At 45.0% G+C, this 19,510-nt stretch overlaps 1 pseudogene; it reads right to left on the reverse strand.

The window, feature by feature from the left end:
- The window catches only part of LOC144752509 (uncharacterized), a 31,184-nt pseudogene extending 12,152 nt beyond the window's left edge, over window positions 1-19,032 (reverse strand).
- Between the last annotated feature and the right edge of the window lie 478 nt (window positions 19,033-19,510).

Consider the following 19,510-nt stretch of genomic DNA (forward strand, 5'->3'; position numbering starts at 1 on the left):
TTGCTCTACTTCCCTATTATACTCTTGTATTTTACAGTAGATGCTTGGGGCAACACCTGGTGCCCCTCCCCCCTCCCACTCCCACGGACAACGCCCGCACCCTCCTCTTGGAACAACACCTCGTGGGCCCCCGCCCTCAGCAATCCTCCCACTCCCACGGACCATGCCCGCAACCTCGGCATCATACTCGATCCTCCCTCACCATGAACCGATAGATCAAAACCGGATCTTCCACATGCTTCAACACCCTCCTCATACTCCGCAAGACCTTCAAATGGACCTCCCCCGAATCCAGAAAGACCATCACCCACACACTCATAACCAGCAGACTGGACTACGGGAACACCCTCTACGCCGGAATCAACAAATCTCTCCTCCACAAACTCCAGACCGTCCAGAACGCCGCAGTCAGAGCCCTCCATAACACTGGACCCCAATACCTCAAGATAGAAGCCACCAAGAGGAACCTCCACTCTGCTGACCTTGTCCTGGCCGAAATCCCACGCATCTGCAGAACCAGAATGGGAGGAAGATCCTTCTCCTACACCACGGCCAAGACCTGGAACAAACTCCCCCTCTGCATCAAGCGAACCCCCACACCGCAAGCATTCAGGAAGAGCCTCAAGACCTGGCTCTTTGGATGAGCCGGAGCTGCCCGAAATCCCCCTCCCCCAGCGCCTTGAGTCCCTCACGGGTGAGTAGTGTGCTTTACAAACCGCTGATTGATTGATGCAATACTCCTATAAATAGCAACCTATACCTTGTTAGTTTGCACCAACTACAAATATCCCATGGCCTCTTTCCAATTTCAAGTACTTACGTATCTCACCAATGGTTTTAATATCCAGATTCGTTGGTCACTATGGGCATGGCATCCAGTATTGGTCAGCATGTACATTAGAGGGCTTGGACACAAATAAATGAGCTAAATCTTATTAAATAAAATCTTTGCTGATATGTCACCTTCAACAAATATGGTTCTTTGCCAAAGTTTGGACATAGAGGGAGGTATAACACCACCATCCTCTTCCTCAAGTCGTCCTCATATCTTGCAGCTGCTATAGATTGTAGTAATTCATTTTAAACCTGCCGATTGAGTGATGCCTATTGGGTTAATGAGGAGTTCAGTTCTATTGATGCCTTGTGACTCCCTTTTAATATACAGCAGTCTTTTAATTTTGTTTACTCCTGTACGATTCATACAGTCTGAGGTGACTGTTTGTGTTAACACTGCTTCTGATCTAGCCTGAGAGCCATAACATAATAGGTTCCAACCTTATAATATCTCCCACATACCATAGTCCTAATTACTTATGTGCTATCACAGAGAGGAAATTAGGCAGGAGCAATAATAATCTGCAAAAACAAATATTTTTGCTAACTTGGAGCAAGGAGTTGTCAGTGTATCTCCAAACCCCTTTCCCAAGAGTGGCTATTGGTACAGGTCTGGCTTCATGTATAGTAGTAACAGTGTCTAAAGGCATAGAACCCACATTTGCAGAGAATTTAAACACAGAGGCTATAGCTTGCTCAAATTGAGTTACTCTCACCTTTCTCAAATGTTTCCATGTGCTTGAGACATTAAATGGTACCCCAAGAGTAAAATTTGGTACACATTTAAGGGCTGTGTCATCGATATAACATGGAATTACCCTGCTCCAACCAAGGATGACCACAAATCATGGCAAAGGATTTAGTTTTATTAGTTTTATTGATATACACTTGGCCAACATTACTATGTTTTATGAGCAGTCTAGGACCCCTGCATAGGTGTCGCGGACGCCTAGGTGTCCTTGGAGCACAGGTTAAGAATGCTTATCAAGATTTCTAATTAAGTGCACTATAAAAAGAGATGTGCATGTAGGAGAACTTTCTATCATGAGTTGCTTTAATCTACTTCAAATCGATTTGGCATTTCACTTCCAAATTATTCATTTTCTACCTGAATGTAAAAACAGGCACATTTATCATTGAGATCCTGATAGCTGTGAAGTTGTTATTTACTACCACCAGATGAACTGGTTCCCTGATGTCATAGGATTCACACTTAAGTGGAACCATGAGTGCTAGGTTAACAGACACGTCTGCCTGCTTACACTGAATGAATTTAGTGACACTGCCACAGGTTCTAATTCGTATTTTATTACACTTTGGTCTCTCCTCTGAATACAAGTGTAATTTGAGCTGTAAACAAGAAGATTGCTTTGTTCTAAAAATATTTTGTTATAGGTTACTACACCTGAGCCTAAAATATGAGATATCTGAGTTACTGCTATATATTCGTTCTCTGTTAAGCTGTAAGGGTATGTCGAACCAACGCTGTAAATACAAATTAAGCATGGGCGGATTTTGCGGATTCGCAATCCGCGAATTTGCGGATTTGCGTATTCGCGGATTGCGAAAATCCGCGAAATCCGCGAATTCTCACGGATTTGCGGATTTTTTGGGGGTGTGTGTGTTCGCACGGGTTTCTGCAAGTTTGCGAGGGTTTTGTACAATTTCGCAAATTGCGAACTTACTTGTCGGGTCGCCAGTTTTGCGAACTTGTTGTTTCTACGTGCCCAGCCTGTTTGCTAAGCTTTCTTCATCACTGCCACCCTCTGTCACCACTGGCACTCTCTTTGGTCACCCATGCCACCCTCTGGCTCACCCATGTCACCCTCTGTGTCATCACATCACCCTCTAGTTCACCAGTGTACATTATTGGGGCAAAGCAAAGCACTGCCATCCTCTGTCAACACTGGCACTCTGGTTCACCCATGCCACCCTCTGGCTGGCACACCCATGCCACCCTCAGTGTCATCACAACACCCTCTGATTGACCACTGAGTGAACAAACACCTGCTAAGTGCTTTAAGTTTTGCAAACAACAACACCTGCCCTGCCCCAACTGACATTAATGAAGGCTGGCACCTGCTTGTCTGCTCCCTTTCCTTTTTGTTGCAAATGCAATGTAAATAATTTTTTTTAACAGGATGCAATGGCATACTTGTAACTATTCTGTGACTGTCAGAGCAGGGTCACACAATAGTTGCAAGTAGGCAACCGGATTCTGGAGGGCCCCTTCAGGAAGCACTACAGGTAAATGGTTACAAATGATGAGCTCGAACTTTTGCACCTGCTCGTTCGTTTTGCTTTTGCAAAACTCGTTTTTCGGTAATTTCGCCCTATTCGCGAGGCGCGTCGTAGTGCGAACTCGCCCGTGGAAGCCGCGAACTCGTGCGAGTTACCCCAAGGTTGAGTATGGGCGCCGCCATTTTGTTTGCGTGACGTATTTCCGTTTCCGCCCGCTATGTGTAATCTCGCGCGATGAGCGCCTTGCGAATACAAGTTTGCACGAGTTCGCAAGAGAAATCGCGTGCGAACTTACTTACGCGCACGTGATCGGGCCGCCGTCTTGTTTTTCATTCATTCCTATGTGTCTGGGTATGGTGTTTCTATCCTCTGTATATCTCTGCCATCCTTTGCTTGTTTTAATATTTTTTTGATCTATTTAACTTATTTTCTATCCCTCTATTTTTCTAGATCTATATTTTTGTGTTTTAGGCTACTTTTGTTTACTTTTGAACTACTTAATTAAACTTTTATTTCCTTCTTCCCTACTCTTATTCTTTTTAATTTTTTCTCTTCTTTACTGCTAACACCTGCTCAGAACATGGTCAAGACAGCTGTCAAGCTGCCCAAGACGGGCACCGCAGCCCGTGCCCGGCTCCCGTGTGGTCGCTTGAGGGCGGAAATGGTGGTGCCCCGGGAGATCTTCAGCCCTGAGGAGGTGGGCGCACTTGTTTTTTATGTGCAGCGCCGTCTCCCCAGGACCATCGCGGCAGGCGGCAGGATCGCTGCTGGTTACACCAACAGCCAGGAGCGACAGAAGCGGTGGGGGAAGGTGTGCCGGGCCCTTTTTAAGATCACGGGGGTCCAGCGCACCTACAATCAAGTCACCCACCGCTGGACCGACATCCTGGACCGAGAGCGTGACCTGCTAGACGTGCTGGGAGTGGAGGTCCCCGGGCTTGGTGAGTAGTAGTAGCAATTTTTTCATTACTCACTACTCTGTTTTTTCTCCTGCTCTATGTGACTGTGTTATATTGCAAATGTTTGCTTTAACTTTTTTACAAAGAGCAATAATGCTGCTGGTGATTACATTGATAGGAGAGGTAAATTACTATTTCAAAATCTTCTGTGCATTTCAGGTGCACTGTTCTCCTTCTCTGTGCCGGTGCCACTGCTTATTTGTTTTCTATTTTGTGTTCATTTAATTGGGCTGAGTAATGTATGAGTGTATTTTACAGAACTGCGTAATGCTAGACACAAAGGGGCAGATTTACAAGCCCCTTGTTCCACGTTTACACTGCCTTACCTGACGCACAGCGACGTAAACGTGGCGCATCCCTGCGAGTCATGTACAACGTGATGCATCTAAGGAGATGCGCCACGTGAAGGCCTGGGCCTGCGCCACAATGGGTGCGTTCCCACGCAGGGGGAGGGGTGGGGGGTGCCGGTCAGGCAGATGTGTGCCTCGCAAAAGTGCCTGCGTGAAATCTACAAGATTTAACGCAGGCACTTCCGCGACGCTGCTATGTCAATTCTTTATGCCTGCTTGCTTGAAGCAGGCGTAAGGACTGATGTGGTATGTTGAGTATTGGGCAGCCCTGAGCACTGCTATAGTTGCATCGCGCCCGCGACGCGACTCTAGAGATGCGCCCCTATTTCGTCACGAGATGCGTCACGCATCTGCCTACCCTTGCGCCAGGGTTTGCCGCATTGTAATAGCGGCGCATCTGCCGTGACGCAAGGTTAGTTTTGCGTTACGCATTTGTTCTGGTGCACATCTGGAGGTGTCCAGGTCAGAACTCGTAAGTATGCCCCTAAGTGTCAGATTAGCAATTACCTGCGCATCCCTGCAAAGTGTGCGGCACGCCAGCACCACCCATGGTGCGCCGTATTTACAATGCGGCACACCATGGTCCCAAAACGTCACCGAAGCGTTACGCATCGGTGCCGTAAAGGCGGCTCATTGATGGAGTTGCGTTGCAACGATGGCGCAGCTCCAGCAATGCTGCGTCAAGCCGTAAGTCTGCTTCATGCAGGCGCAGGGTTTCAGTGACGCATCATTGTCCTAAATGACTGATTGAAATTTTATATATTCCCCATAGCCACTTTTAGCATGCGTTCCTGCGCAGGAACGCCCTCCCTTGCGATGGAATGCTCCCTAATGGCGCAGGGTTTTAGAATGGGATGCATCTCCCATATGCGTCACGTTGTTAATATACGCCACACCATGGCGCCTCTCTTGTTGTGGCGCTGCGTCACAAAATTGACGCAAGAATGGAGCAAAAGAGCTGCAAGGGGCTTGTAAATCTGCCCCTAGAGTAGAGGCTCAGGTGCAGTCCTTCCTTTGTAGCCCTCTTTTTGGATGAAATAGTAGGTTCTTGTTCTTTCTAAATGTTTGATTTGGTTGACAAGGACATCGGCAAGCAGCAATCCTCAATGTTTTCTGTTATTTCTTTCATGTTGTACGTCAGGTCCGCCCAGGGGCAAGCGGACCGAAAAATCGGATGCAGCAGTGGCTCCAAAGGAGGAGGATGCAGGCCAGGGTGGCGAGTGCTCCTTTGCTGGCCCCAGTAAGCGTTCATTTAAATATAGAGGACCTATTGTTGTCCAAGCATTCCTAATTTAATTGTTTCGAAATAGTGTTTAGATAGGAGCAAAATCAATAATACTACTGTTGCAGGGACAATTCTCCACAAACCGAACTATGGACACCAAAGACCAGAGTAATAATATTTCAGAGTGGCGTGTTTGGCACACTGTATAAATAAACCTGGTAGTGTCAGCAGCACAGACTCCTCCTTGCAAAAATTGCAAAACTTTTCGCTCAGTCACTCTAGTCTGGAGGACTAAAAACCACAGAGTCTATTCAAGTTTAAAAGCTTTATTAAAAGTTTAAGTAAACACATATATTAAAATAAAGTTAGTTGGAAATGGAAAAGTGCTTGGTGCTGAGTTGATGAGTAATGGATTGGAACACATTTCTTGTGGTCGAGCCGAGCTTTCACCTGGTTTGAAGTTGATGTTCCTCTTGTCCTTAGAAGTCCAGTTTCTGTCTGTTCAGAGAAAAATAGTGTGTGTTAAAATTAAGCAAGCATTCAACAATTGTGACAAAAAAATGAAGCAAGACAACAGCTTTCCCTGGAAGGAGGGACATTTTTACTTTAGACTAGAGTAGACAGTCAATTAATTTTTCTGTTGTTTTCACATTTTTTCATTCATAGACCAAATACTAGTGGAGTGGTGTAATCTAACATTCTTAAATCTACTTTGTAGGTGGAACATCTGGTGGCGGGGCCAGCTCGGATGTGGTGGTCATCATTGACTCAGAGTCCGAGGGTCAATCTGGGGAGGAGGCGGCGCTAGAGGAGTCGGACCAAGAGCAAGAAGTACAGACTGTGAGGAAGGAGACGGTGGCGGTGGCGAGTACAGGTAAGCTGGATCATGGTACTATCTGACTCTTAGATAGGATATGATGTGTATCCAGTGGTGGCCCAGTGACAAATTACAATATGGTAATTACAGCAGGCTGGGACCGACAGACAGATAGAGGCAGAGACAGAGAGAGAGGAAGACAGAAGGAGAGAGAGAGAGGGAGGGAGCCAGAGGGAGGGTGAGGGAGGGAGACAGAGAGAGAGAGACAGCGAGGTAGAGGGAGACAAAGGGAGACAGAAAGAGGGAGACAGAGAGAGAGAGAGAGAGGGAGGGAAACAGACATATCGCCTGGGCCTGGTGCAGATGATACGGTTGCTGGTGTGGTTAACGGCTCAGAGGAAAAATCACTCACTTCTGCCAGATCTCTTTCATATGAAAGAGCACCAAACCAAGGATACAAGTGAGTTGTGGGAAGGGAAATGGTGATTCAAGCGCCCCCCCTTGCCCCTCCCTGCGGACGCCCATGATACTGGCCTGAATAGTTTTGTACTGCCCTGGCTAGTTGCTAGTTGTTCTGTGACACAACTTCCTGCTGAATCATTTTGTGTTAATCATATTCTTAAAGAGCATTCGTTACAGATTATGTCTTTCTTTCTTCATATAGTTGGCAATACTAAAACCTCCAAACCAACGAGGAGTATGCTGGCTGTACTGGCCCGGCAACGGAGGCTGGAAGCAACTGTTGCCGAATATCGGCGGCTGGTGGAACTGGAGGGGGACGACACGCACTCCAGTGCATCAAATCTAACAACATCTACATCCTCCTCCGTTACCCCACGTTCTGCCGGTAAGCACAGAGCTCCAGCGAACCGGAGCCGTGCTGGAAGACGCCACCGCCGAGCAGCAAGAGCTGCACCTCGCAGTACTGTTAAGGCTCGCTTGCGCCGTGCACTCCGCAGAGTGTCCGACCTAGAGGCGGAGGTCCAGAAATTGAGCAAATATCAGAATGTGGTGGAGGGCCTCCGCCTAGATCAAGCCATCTTCCAGGAGAAGTATGATGCCCTGGCCCTAAGGCATGATGCCCTGGAGGCCAAACTTAACAGCTTGCATCCCTAGAGTGTCCCTTGCCCCTTTTTTTGAGACTTTTGGGGGGTGGGAATTGGGAGTTGGGTTTTTTGGGGACTTTTGAAGGACTATTTATTTGTTGGGGTTAGGGAGGGTCTTGCGGGAGATTATTTTGTTAGGGATATAAATATACTTTTTCAAACTTTATCTGAGCATACCTGTTTTTTTACTACTTTTGACCTGGGTGGGTGGTGGTTTTGCAGTAATTTCATTTAACTGAACACTGTCATCGTGTTGGTTCACGTGCAATAGGCCAAATGTTTTCCAAAGTAAATGCCTGTCACAGAGTTTGTTATTTCAAGAGCCCTAGGACTTTACTGCTAGTACCACTGTCACTCTCACGCCTCTCCGAATACTCCATTATACTACCTCCCATCCAAACGCTTATCTTACCTGTAATTTGTGTTTGAGGGCTGGCTCCACCTGGAATTCACAGAGTCCTAAAGCGTTCTGCAGCAGGGCCACAACTGGAGTTTCCCGGCGTGGATTTTCTGCAAATCAAAAGCAATCAACATTAGAAATGTGGCAGCGGTGCTCACACAACCCTAAAACCTAGAAGCCCCACAGACAGCACCCCTGAGACAGGCAAGCGAGCAATAATAACGCCTACACGTTCACGTGCAATAGGCCAAATGTTTTCCAAAGTAAATGCCTGTCACAGAGTTTGTTAATTCAAGAGCCCTAGGACTTTACTGCTAGTACCACTGTCACTCTCACGCCTCTCCGAATACTCCATTATACTACCTCCCATCCAAACGCTTATCTTACCTGTAATTTGTGTTTGAGGGCTGGCTCCACCTGGAATTCACAGAGTCCTAAAGCGTTCTGCAGCAGGGCCACAACTGGAGTTTCCCGGCGTGGATTTTCTGCAAATCAAAAGCAATCAACATTAGAAATGTGGCAGCGGTGCTCACACAACCCTAAAACCTAGAAGCCCCACAGACAGCACCCCTGAGACAGGCAAGCGAGCAATAATAACGCCTACACGTTCACGTGCAATAGGCCAAATGTTTTCCAAAGTAAATGCCTGCCACAGAGTTTGTTGATTCAAGAGCCCTAGGACTTTAGAAGAAGAGCAACGCTTGCCTCCTTCTTGGCCAACAGGATACAATCCGTGAAGATGGGAAACTTTAGCTCTCCCGACTTCTCTCTTCCGCGCGGTGTCCCCCAGGGCTCCTCGCTAAGTCCGACACTTTTCAACATTTATGTGTCGGACTTGGCGAGGGTAATAAAGTCATTCGGCATAGGGCTTACATCGTACGCCGATGACACACAGCTGATCCTGGAGATACATAAAAACGGAGAAGCTGTGGCAGCCAATTTTCAGGCAGGCATGAAGGCAATCAGTACATGGATGAATCGGAACTGCTTAAAGCTAAATTCCGACAAGACGGAGGTATTGGTTTTTGGCGAACTAACTCCGTCTTGGTCTCCGGTCTGGTGGCCTTCTGAATTGGGTACGCCTCCACTGCCAGTTACCAAGGTGAAAAACCTGGGCGTGCTATTCGATAGTAAGCTGACGTTCCTTGGCCATGCTAACGCCGTGGTCTCGGCCTCTTTTTTCACCTTGAGAATGGTGAAGAAACTGCTCCCGTTTCTTCCTCCCACTGCTGGCAAAACTCTGATGTCCTCCCTGGTTTTATCCAAGGTGGATTACTGCAATGGCTTACTACTCAATGCACAGGAACAAGTGGTGAATAAGCTACAGCTTGTTCAAAATGCTGCTGCAAGGGTCCTCCTGGGGATACCAAAATACGCCTCTATCTCTCCTATAATCAGAGAGCTTCACTGGCTACCCATAAGAAGCAGGATAAAGTTCAAGGCCATGTGTATAACCTACAAGGCCTTGAACAATAATGGCCCCGACTTCTTCAAAAACGCCTTCAAAATTTACAAACCCAGTCGAACTCTGCGCTCATCCACAGCCCAACAGCTCCAAATTCCCCCAACAAAAAAGGTTACTTGGGGAGACAGACGATTTGTAGTGGCTGCATCCAAACTGTGGAATCAGATTCCTTCTCAGATCAAGGAACATACCTCGCTGTTTTCCTTTCGAAAACATCTCAAGACATGGCTTTTTAACCAGTAACATCTTCTCACAACCATGTAATCTGTACACACTAGCGCCGAGACACCGCAAGGTATTTGCGCGCTCTAGAAATTTTAAAAATAAAAAAATAAATAAATTTACTGCTAGTACCACTGTCACTCTCACGCCTCTCCGAATACTCCATTATACTACCTCCCATCCAAACGCTTATCTTACCTGTAATTTGTGTTTGAGGGCTGGCTCCACCTGGAATTCACAGAGTCCTAAAGCGTTCTGCAGCAGGGCCACAACTGGAGTTTCCCGGCGTGGATTTTCTGCAAATCAAAAGCAATCAACATTAGAAATGTGGCAGCGGTGCTCACACAACCCTAAAACCTAGAAGCCCCACAGACAGCACCCCTGAGACAGGCAAGCGAGCAATAATAACGCCTACACGTTCACGTGCAATAGGCCAAATGTTTTCCAAAGTAAATGCCTGTCCCAGAGTTTGTTAATTCAAGAGCCCTAGGACTTTGCTGCTAGTACCACTGTCACTCTCTCGCCTCTCCGAATACTCCATTATACTACCTCCCATCCAAACGCTTATCTTACCTGTAATTTGTGTTTGAGGGCTGGCTCCACCTGGAATTCACAGTGGGGGACTCATCAACGTTAAGTAAGTTTCTTCATTGTGCAGAATCCAGGCATCAGCATTATGGGTAATGGATAGGGTGAGTCTGGAGGAGGAGGACTCAGGATAGAGGACCAGGACTGAGTTCTTGTCAACTAACTGTTGTGAACCTGAGGAATGCTGCGGCATCAAAATCAAGACAGTTCTGTTGATGGGCTTGTTGTTTTATTGGTTGATTACAGTTTTGTTGGGAATGTGATGAAGCACTTGCTAAAGAAAGACAGACACACAGGAATAAAAGTGAATAAGGAGGACTATTTACAATTAATGAATGATTGAGTCATTTTCAGAACTCGCTGTCAGGGAAGCAGAACTCGTCCTCATACTCTGCTAAATCATCAGTCGGGGTTACTTCTGGTAACTGAGGAGAACTTTCCTCAGGTAGGGCGGTGTCCTCTTCTTCCTGCGTGCATTCTCGTACTCTGTAATCTGGTGGTATGAAGTGCTGGTTCATCTTTATCAAGGTGAGCCGCTCCACATTTGCGGGCAAGAGGCGGGACCTTTTGGAAGTCACAATGACACCAGCAGAACTAAAAACACGTTCTGAGGACACGCTTGCGAGTGGGCAAGACAAGTAATTGATAGCCAGGTTGGTGAGCTCTCGCCATATTTTTCTTTTCCCATGCCAATACGCCAATGGGTCCTCAGTAATATTGACCTCTGTTGAGTCATCCAGATAGGCCTGCACCATTGAAAGAATGTCCTCCCGGATTCCTGTACTTTGCACTTCTGTGTCCTTTCTAGGACCAGGAAACCCTAGCTGAGTTAGCCAACTCGCTTCAGACATATCGCATGCGCCTGGTGCAGATGATACGGTTGCTGGTGTGGTTAACGGCTCAGAGGGAAAGTCACTCACTTCTGCCACAGGCACAGATGCAGAAGGGCTTTTTTCGGACGCCTGATGGCCTGCTGATTCACTAGTAGTACTGTCTTCTCCTACAGTTTCCCTCCGCTCTCTTTCAAAACGAATGGCTGACTGAGCTAGCCAATCTTTGTACTCTGTAACATCCGATGTTTCAAAAGGAATTATTACTTTGCCAAACAATGGCTTTTTGTAACGTGGATCCAGAATAGTAGCACAAATGTAGTGCTGTTGTTTCTTGATATTTACAAGCCGTTCATTGCTAACTAGGCGTTGTAATAATCTCTGCGCCAACTCATGTGCTTCGTTCTTTCCAACGTCCTCTAATTGTGAAGACACCACCTTGACTTGGTGCTCGAGCTTCAGCAACAGTGGGATAGCTTTGCTCAAAGAACAGTCCTCCCTGCTGACGTCACGCGTGAAGACCTCAAAAGGCCGAAGCATGTCTGTCAGGCTTTTAACTGGCTGCCATTGCTCCACCGCTAGCATCATTTCTGTCGTATCACCACCCAGGTTGTAGAAATACTCATTGACTACTGGAAACAGCTCATGCAGACGCTCAAGCATGTAGAAGGTTGAGTTCCAACGTGTTGCCACCTCCTGGATAAGTGCTTTCACTGGCATTCTACGTTCATTTTGCTTGCGCCTCAGCTCCTTCCGGGCCTTAAAAGAATGGTTGAAATGTGTGCATATTCTTCTGCAGATGGTCAGTGTTTTGTCGACTGCAAGTTCCTTTTTCAAAAAATTTTGCACAACAAGGTTGATACAGTGCGCCAAACACGGCACTCTGAAATAGAAACCGTCCGCCATGGCCTTAACTACATTACTGCCATTATCTGTAGAAACATAACCAACCTTGCAATGTCTTGGGCGCAGCCATTGCAAGACCTTTTTGTTAAAGTCAGCCAAAATGTTGACTGCAGTATGACTTTTCTCCATGCCAAACATGGCTAATGTTGCATGTTTACGAGCACCCTTAAAAATCTCGATCAAGTCACCACCTGCATTTATCTGTTTTATAACCCCTGAAAAAGAGACCCAGTGTGCAGTGATGCACATGTAATCAAGGGCTTGGCAACTGGTCCACATGTCTGTTGTCAGGTGTATAGTGTGAACAGCACTCTTCTGCAAAGCTGCCCCCACCAACTCAAGCACCTCTTTGTGTAGTGCTGGAACAGCAACCCTGGCAAAATAGTACCGGCTAGGAACCTTCCATTTAGGGGCCAATGTTGCCACGAGTTCAAGGAAACCCACACCTTCGACAAACGAAAAAGGGAGAAGGTCCACCGCTAGCATTTTTGCCAGCTTAGTGTTATAGAGGCGTACAGTTGGGTGCTTGCGTTGAAATTGCGCATCTGAGGAGAACATGGCTGAAATGGTGCGCTGGACAAATTTACGGGATGATGCTGATGCCTTCTTCGACCCACTTCTGATCAGTGTTGACATTTTCCGCATTGGTGTGTCTCCCAGACTCTCAGTGTGCCTGCTATGTGTTACGGAGGGTGTGGTGCTGCCAGGGGTACTGGGTGCAACCGGACACATGTCTGACGCTTCTTCTACCTCCCCATCATCTTCAGATGAAACACCTACTATGGGTATATTTTGGCCACTTGCCCTTTGGGATCGCTTTCCCTTGACGTTTGCTAGGTGCGGAAACCATTCGACAGCGTGCTTTCTTTCAAGATGACCTATCTGGCCTCCGGTTCCATAGTTGGTACCAGTCTTACCACGGCTAACGCTAGTCTTACAAATGCAACAAACGGCTATGTTATCATATTTTTCATGGACACTAAAAAAGTTCCAAACTGGGGACTGGAAACTTCTGGTTTTGCCGCACGAGGTGATACTGCTGCCAATGCCAGATGAAGCAGTGGTGGATGAGCCTTGCAGACATCTACTGGGTTGTGCAATTATTGCAGCAACCTTACTTGAGGGAGTCGAGCTGGATGGAGTCCCCCTCTGGGGAGAAAATATGGGAGCTGTAGGTTTTGTTGAACTTGTGGTACTACTTGACTGCGTTGGTGGTGCTACCAGTGGCACGTCGCCAGGGTCACGCTCAGCATGACGTCGGGATAGGGTGTAAATGTCTGTCTGCTGCATGGCCGGTGTGGCTGGACTGACATGTGTGATGACTAGGTCATTGCTGTCATCCTCTTCAACAACATCAGAATGCACCACTTCATCAAGTCGGACGTTCGGATCCATAAGTATGAGCTTTCCGGGGCCCTTCCTTTTAACATGTGATACCTTTCGCAGCTCATGGTGTGCCTCCCTCTCAGACGTCAGAGATGGTTGCCAATCTAGATCCAGATCATCATCTGATGGAGCGGGGCTTGAAGAGGAACTTCTACACACCCTCCTTGATCTTTTCCTTGCTGGGGAGCTGGGAGAAAATGAATCATCAGGAGGAGTGGCTTCGTCTTCCTGACATGATACCCCGGCTCCAAAGTCAATTTCCTCCTGTGCCCCTACTTCTGGAAGAACAACCATTGTGGGCACTTGCACCGCTCCATGCGCCGCTACATGGGCATCTTCACTGACCTCTACTTGCAAGTCTCCATGGACCTCTCCTTCTCGGCCTTCTCCTTCTCGGCCTTCTCCTTCTCGGCCTTCTCCTTCTCGGCCAGCTCCTTCTCGGCCTTCTCCTTCTCGGCCTTCTCCTTCTCGGACAGCTCCTTCTCGGACAGCTCCTTCTCGGACAGCTCCTTCTCGGACAGCTCCTTCAAGTTCTCGGACAGCTCCTTCTCGGACAGCTCCTTCTCGGACAGCTCTTTCTTGGACAGCTCCTTGCGCATGTACTTCTGCTTGTACTAGTAGCCCATGCAGTTGTTGTTGCGGCTTTGGTTGTTGAATAGTACTTGTGAGATGAGTTACAACCTGTGTTGATGGTGTGCTGCTACTTTCTTGCGATGAACCAACATCACTGGTCGTTGGTGATTCAACAACTAAACAGGCTACCTGTGCAGCACTCATGGTGGGCCTTTGTTTTTTTTGTTGTTGTTGCCCAAAAAATGTATTGGTTGAGCCACCAGTCTCCTTGGTAAGTGGTGCCACTTGCTTCTTCTTCTCCTTAGTAGAGACATCTTTATTGCAAGAGGACCTACGGGCACCTCTTTTTGGAGCCATCTTCTTCAGATGTCGGAACAACAGGCCGCAGCAGCACTTCTTCCTGGCACTGATGCTCAACGATGATGCGGAGTTTTGTGCACCTAAACGCAAACGAAGACAGAGGAACATCAGTAAATATAAATGTTGCATATGTAGCGCTTGAATAAACAGTTTGCAAGTAGGCATTTATGAATACACACGTGCACACCACACAATATGGAAATTTCAAAATTAGGATTTGCTAAATTTTTGGGAAACAGGAATTTAACATTGATCCAAGAGAGCACACACACAGAGGGTTGTACTTTCATGTACCCCTGACTCCGCCTTGGCACAATGGGTGAAAGCAAGGCACAATGGGTGCAGGCCTATGTCTCAAAGCTCACTGCCTGCCTTCAAAATGGCCGCTTGACCCCCCATCCACATGGCCAGGACCATGCCTCAAAATGGCCACCACCAACATAGCCAGCACCCAACCCCTACTCCAAAAAGTCAAAAAACACAACACAAATCAAATCACCACAATCCAATGCCATCCATCCATTTTCAGAAGGCTTATGCTGCCTGCTGGTGGTTTTCCGGTGCAAAATTGCAATTTTTACAATTTCGCAAGTGCGAGATTGTTGCTTCACGGTGCGAACGTGGCAAAAACCCGCAAAAACCGCGAACAGACCGATTCTGGGCCCCCCTGGGCATAATGGATGACATCAGAGCACAGTGGGTGCAGGCCTATGGCACAAAGCACACAAACTGGCTTACAAATGGCCCCTAGACCCCCACCCACACGGGACCAGACAATAAAATGGCCCCCACCCACATAGCAAGCCCCCAACACCACCCCAAAAAGTCATAAAATACACAAAAATCAGCACAATCCAATGCCATCCATGCCCTGGCCAGAATCATGTTAAAAAAAAATTCAACAAAACAGTTGTATCATGCATGCACCCATAAATAAGCCTGGTGGTTTTCAATTCATGTGCAGCAGAATTGTAATTTTTACAATTTCGCGAGTGCGAGATTGTTGCTGCGCGGGACACGAGCAGTGCGAACACAAGCAAAAACATCCTCAGCTCGCGAACTTGCAGATTTTCCCCCCAAAAAGTAGAAAAAAAAGCAACACACACAAAAATCACCACAAACAAACAACATCAACTTACTTCTTTGTGAAATCAAATTTCGAATCCAAAAGTAATCCAAAAGGCCTCAAATCCAAATATCCAGCAGCAACCACAAAAAGTAATCCTTCCCAGTCAAGATCGAAATCAAAGTGGCCAGGAAATGGAGGAGCTTGCTGGACAGGAACAGGAAGTTGGAGACTGGGGCACTTCCTTCACCCCACCCCTATGGGAGGAGCTTGCTGGACAGGAACAGGAAGTTGGAGACTGGGCCACTTCCTTTACTAATTTTTGTACTTTCGCTAGTGCGAGATTGTTCCTGCCCGCGCCGCGGACCGCGAGCAGCGCGAGCGTGCGAACACAAACAAAAAATCCGCTTCGCGCGGATTTTGCGTATTCTCGCCGCATCCGCGAGAGTTCGCGGATTGCGGATTCTCCGAAAATACGAAAAATCCGCGAGCGTAACGGATTTTACGCCCATGCTTAATACAAATTTCTATTTTTAAGTTTCGTTGTCTCTTTCTCTTATATGAACACATCATACTCTGGTAAAATTCTGCCTCAACACTATCAGGAGGCAATGATTTTCCATTAACACAGGTATTACTTGTATCATATATACTGCATCTAGAATTTGTGTTTCTATACATACTGTACCAAGCACATGTTGTCAAAGGAAACCATTAAGATCTTCAAAAACAAAACAATTACCAGTAAACAGAGGCCCTGATGCTCTTACACTGACTACTAAGTGGCCCAATTGATGAACATTCATTGTCAAAAATCTTTTTTCATATTAATCATTAAACAGTTGAACAAACAAAAGTAAACACTGTTCTGCTATATTTAAATCTTCCTGGCTAATGTCATCATTTAATAGCTTATGAATTGCTTTCATAAGTACACAAAAGGGTAACTAGCATGATCTATCTAAAACATGTTTTAACACAGGCATTCCATAAAATAATAGAAAGTTTTGAAACTCTGAGGCCTTCCAATATGGTAGTTCGTCAACAGACCTTGGAACTCTACTAACATCCAGTGTGGGTTTTACCTGTTTCAAATAGACATTAACTACTGTTTCATAAAAAGAGTATGAATGATGCTTATATTCTTTAGTGAACCAGATGGTCATCAACAATTTCATAATGACACTACAGACACCATGCATGCAATCAATCACAAATCCTCTGGTTACACAAAAATGTTTCAAAAACATGAACCACGTGGGACCTTTGATCCCTCTTACACTGTACTCAGAAAGTCCACTCTCAATATTAGCTATTGCACTGTTTACATCCGATTTAATAGATTTAATAGTATTGAGTGTCCTTGGTGGGCCTTTTGGGGTTTCAGCATTGTAAGGAAATACTCTACAGTGCCCTTTTCCTGAAACAGTGACTTCATCATCTTGTAGACAATGCCAGCACCCAAACTTCCCATTAAACTGGGTGCTGTTTGAAACAAGACAACAAGCTGGTAAATCACATATGATTGTCAGAAGTGTAGTGTGGCAAGTAAAACTACAATTGATGTGATCTTTAAATGACACTCCACTTTCCAGCTGTGCAAGTTCTTTACATAATGGTTTTAAGAAAGACCACATTATTGGCTTTTTTACGGAAACCCAAATACCATATAGTAATATATTTTCACACAACTTTCTTAGAGATGCAGGCCGCTCGTGTACCATTAAGTACACTGGCCACATTGATATTTTGGAACTTTTAAATACAGGAACACCATCTCTGTTCATTGCAAATGAAAGGCTGTTAGGGTTTTTCAGGAATCCACTCTTGAATAAATCCAAATACATTTCCCCATTATTTACATATTTCATTGTTTGTTTCTCATTCTACATATAGTGATCAAATCGATGTTTCCTCACCTTTTCTGTAAAATGTTTTCACCTAAACATAGTCTGTAATTGTGCAATTAGGATATGCTGAATGAAATAAGACACTGAGCCTCTTTGAATCAATTCTTTCAAACAGTGTTGGTTAGGACAGGTCTGACTGTTTTTATTAACATGTGGCACAATAGTAAGTAATATTTGGGGCCTTACACTTTTTTTGATATATTTGTGAAGGTGATACATAGTTCTAAACATTCTATTATCACGTGGCAGGAGCAAATAGATGAGATTCAGCATATAGCCAGCTGCCTCATCATTCAAGCAAAAACTAATAATAAAGTAACGAAGCAATAGTATGACCATCCCATATCATTTGTTGGAGCACTCAACAATTGGTGATGATTCATCTGTGGTATTAGTTTGATCAGAACCAATTTGAATTTCTTTGTACTCATCTTGAATGGTATATCCAACTTAATCCATAAGTTGTTCAAAACCACAATCCGAGTCATTAATTAAATCATCTTTAAGCTGAGCATCCATTTCACCTTTTAAGCTGCTACAAAGCATACCCAAAACAGCATCAATTGATCTTTATCTGTGGCATCTACTGGTGGGATATAATCTGGTAATGCTTTACTGTTTTTTGAATGCAATGTATACTGCTCTGCAGAAGGTGATGTATGAAGAACTATAACAAAAGAAAGTGTGTCGTACATTTAGTAAACATAATATGTTTAATTAGATTGTAAATGTATTATGTGTCAGGAACCAATTACATTTTCTGTGGCAGAAACTCAATGTGGGTTGATGAGGAACTTCATTTTTGCAAGTGATGTGCTTTCAAACTAGATACTTTCATGCATCAAATTGTTAAAGCAAGCGGTACAAAAAGAAGTTTATAATTTCATACTGTACCTTTGGGGATAATGTCATCTGCTGTGCTTGATGTCTGCAAGGATCCATCTTTTACTTTTTTCGGTGCTGCATATTGTATAATGCTGTCATCTGCTTCTCTAATGAAATGTTCTGTCTGCTCTCATGCAGAAAAAAAGACACATTAATTCAATTCTGCACTTGGTAACGTGTAGCACAGGACTTTTTGTGACTTCTAAAGGTGCTCCACTTTTTGAGCAATTCTTGTACCCACAGCATTGATTATTTGGACTCTTGTGTGCATTCACCACATATGCATGGCTATTAGGATGGGACATGAGAATAAACAAATAGTGTCTTGGTACAATAACCTCCAAATGGTTGAGTGTGGTGGTATTGATTTGGCTTCATGCAAATCAGAGAAGCTGGTTTGATGACTTATTATGTTAATAATGTATTCTCAAAACTGGACAATTTACCTTTGTGATCACATTAACATACTGCACCATTTAATTCCAAAACGCTTGCTTTGTCTCCACAAAACATGAATTTGAAGACGAATACAGTAATATATTAAGTACATAGCAAGCAATAATTTAATTACTTACATGTTCCTTCTATTAAGGGCTTGCCTAACTAAACTATCACAAGAAAGAAAACAGCAGGGTAAAACGAAACTAATGCAGAAAGAAAGAAGAGCCACCTGAAGTACTATTAACTGCATCTTAGTGTCTCTGTAAATTGGACAATTGATATCATCCTAATGTCAAAGTGTCTTCTGAGGTTACTGGTCGTTGTGAGTAAATCTGTTTTGTAGATTTAGGTGTCCTCTGAACAGATTTGGTGTAATGTTTTATAATGTGCGCTTACCTCTAATAAACATTTTTTGTATGACCTACGTTTCTTTCCTTTTCCCAAATGTCCTCCTTTATTCACTGGCATAATTTATTCTGCTTCAAAAAGTCTTGAATAATTATTTTCACATTCAAAAGATGTACATTCTGTGGATTATAGATTGAAATACACTTTAAATATGAAAATTGAGGTGTGGGTCTTTCTTGCACAGACAATACTTTGACTTCCTCGCTTGGTATTATTTTATGATGCCCAACATCTCAGTTAAGTATCTTCCTGGCTAATGGAAGGCCGCTAAAAGGTATTTACACCTGACAAACATACAATGCTCTTGTAGCAGCGTTTTCAAGTTTACATTTTTTGGTGAATTACTGATATGTTCCTTGTAAAGTGGTATATAATATATCCAGGCCCTGTACTTGAAATGTTACCAGTGAGCTCCTAGCACTGATTACGCCAACACAAGTAGCCTTTCAAACCTGTCTCAGGTCTGCCATTGTAGAGCCCGTGTGTGCAGTTTACTGCCACTTCGACTTGGCATTTAAAGCTACTAAACAAGCCTCAA

The sequence above is a fragment of the Lissotriton helveticus genome, chromosome 5_1, assembly GCF_964261635.1.
Source record: "Lissotriton helveticus chromosome 5_1, aLisHel1.1, whole genome shotgun sequence".
NCBI classification, from domain to species: Eukaryota; Metazoa; Chordata; class Amphibia; order Caudata; family Salamandridae; genus Lissotriton; species Lissotriton helveticus.